The following is a 2,621-nucleotide window of genomic DNA, read 5'->3' on the forward strand; positions in this document are numbered from 1 at the left end:
ATGAGATAAAGGGGAAGAGAATGCAGATGTCCACTTGTGGGATGGGAGAGAGTAATGCTGAATAGTAGATGTCAGAAATCTTTCAAGAGACCTAGTTTAATTACTGCTTGTGATGGGAATTGCAAATGTTCTTTGCTGTCTCTTGTTTCTTAAAAGATGAAATGGTAATTTCAGTTTTCTCAGAGATTTCTTAAAGTTTATTTATTTATGTAGTAATCACCATGCCCAACATGGGGCTCGAACTCATGACCCTGAGATCAGGAGTCCCATGCTCTTCCAATTGGGCCAGCCAGGCACCCCTTAGTTCTCTCAGAGGTTTCTTAACAGCTGGCAAAGTAGAGAAGCTTGAACCCATACAAGCACAGAACATTCCTGAAGATGTTCATTCTGTGCCCATGTCAAAATCTTCTCCTTGGGATCCAGTTCGTTTTGATGTTAGTTGTAGCAGCATTGAATTAGTAGTAGTAGAAGTAGTAGGAAGCGGAGTATTGAATGTTTATTGAGACTTTATTATGTGTCAGGCACTGGAGAAAGCACCTAACTTGGAGCATCTAACTTAATTTTCATTATAGCTATTATTGTTATTATTTCTATTCTTTAATTTTAAAGATTTTATTTATTTGAGAGAGAGAGAGAGAGACAGAGAGACAGCACAAGTGGGGAGAAGTGGCAGAGGGAGAGGGAGAAGCAGATTACCCACGGAGCCGGGAGCCTGATGCAGGGCTTGATCCCAGGACCCTGAGATCGTGACCCGAGCTGAAGGCAGATGCTTAACCAACTGAGCCACCCAGACACCCCTATTATTTCTATTTTTATTCCAATTTTAGAGATAAAGAGACTGAGGCTTAGGGAAGTTAAATAACCTTGCCAAAGTCACACAGATCATAAGTGGCAGAGCCAGGAGTCAGTCCTTGAAACTGTTGTATGTATGCATGCATGTATGTATGTATGTATTTAGTGTTCAATGACTCATTAGTTGCATATAACACCTAATGCTCATCACAACACATGCCCTCCTTAATACCCATCACCTGGTCACCCCATCCCCCCACCCCCTTTCTTCTGTAACCCTCAGTTTGTTTCCCAGAGTCCAGAGTCTCTCATGATTGTCTTTTATCTTAACATGCAATAATGGGTGTCTACTACAACCAGGACTGGACATATAATTTACAGAGCCTGTTGCAGAATTAAAATATGGGCCCCTTAGTTCAAAAATTATTAAGAAGGTCAGGATGGCAACATAGAGGATAAAACCAAATTCAGTGCCCATTGTGATAGCACAGATCACAGGCCATGAAGCTGGTCCCAACTATAACCCAACTTCTGGGGATACAAATATGAATAATACACAGTTCATGTCTTTAAGGACCTACAGTCAAGTCAGGAAAACAGACATATACATGGGAAATTTCTATTATCAGGTAAGATAAAGCCACAAAAGTCAGAGACAGAACAACCATCCCCAGCCTGGGGCTTCCAGAATCACTTATGAATTATTGTTTGTAGTGAATACAGAATGGAAGGACCTCTCTTGACTGTCCTTTTTTTCCTTCCGTGGTTGAGAAATAGGACACGGGAGTCTGAGAGATAAAATGTGGCCTTACTACTGAGAAGCTGATTGGACAAGTGGCCATAGATGTGTGGCTGAATGGGATTGCTCCCATTCCCCTCCTGACTAAAGAATCCAGCTACCTGGTTCTGACACTGGGGGACGATAGGGAGCCTTGCAGGCTGCCCATGGAGGGCGACCTGCCCCATTCAGCCCAATGCACGTAGAGAGTGGAACAGACCCAACGGAAGTGCTCAGGGTCTTCTCCAAAGGAGAAGAAGGAGCAGAAGAAATGAGAGTGAACAAGGAGTTGTCCGAATTGTTGTCTAGTAAGCTCCCTCTACATGGAATCACAAGGAGGGCAAAATGAACATCCCTCCCATCAGGTCTCATGATTTTTGTGTTAGGGTGGATTGGTTCACATTTTGATCTGAGAACCAAACCTTTACTTTTTAGTGTGGAAGTAGTTTTTTTTTTTTTTTTTTTTTTTTACTAATTCCCATGATCTTATAATTCTATAATGAGTTTTGAGGAATAGGAAGAGTCTGTAATCAGAATATCATTCTTGCAAATTTTTCAGTCCTTAGGGAGTAGGGAAAAGCCTTGTCTCTAGATAGTGAGAAGCTTCTGGTTTATCCTTTTAAAGGCAAAAGGTTTCATTTTAATGTTCTGGGTTAGATTATAGAATAGCAATGTTCAGTGAATAGAGATTGATTTGAGTGGGGTAAGTGGATGAAGACACTATAGCTCTCTTTGTTAGAGATGCTTATTATACTAGTAATTAGAAAATTAGTAAACAAAGAAATACTTTAAAATAATGGATTCCATAGTGGACCTTTTTTCTCCTTTTTTAAAGTTGATGTTATGAAAGTGTTTCATTTTTATTTATTTGTTTACTAATGGTGTGAGAAAATTCCAAGGATGGTTTCCCTGGTGTGTATGTGTGTGTGTCTAGGACAGTGTACTTTGATTCTTGGACTAACTGCACCAGAATCACCAGGACAACTGACTAAAAAAGAACATTCCTAGATTCCACCATAGAAAATCTGCAGAAATCTACATGTATACTATG

The 2,621-nt window shown here is 40.3% G+C and overlaps 1 non-coding gene across 1 annotated transcript; it reads right to left on the reverse strand.

Moving 5' to 3' along the window:
* Positions 1-222: 222 nt before the first annotated feature.
* Positions 223-295, reverse strand: TRNAR-CCU (transfer RNA arginine (anticodon CCU)). The gene has a single exon. It is a non-coding gene; the product is annotated as a tRNA-Arg (tRNA).
* Positions 296-2,621: the final 2,326 nt, after the last annotated feature.

This window comes from Ursus americanus, chromosome 25 (genome assembly GCF_024610735.1).
Source record: "Ursus americanus isolate L20-20 chromosome 25, mUrsAme1.1.p, whole genome shotgun sequence".
Taxonomy (NCBI): domain Eukaryota; kingdom Metazoa; phylum Chordata; class Mammalia; order Carnivora; family Ursidae; genus Ursus; species Ursus americanus.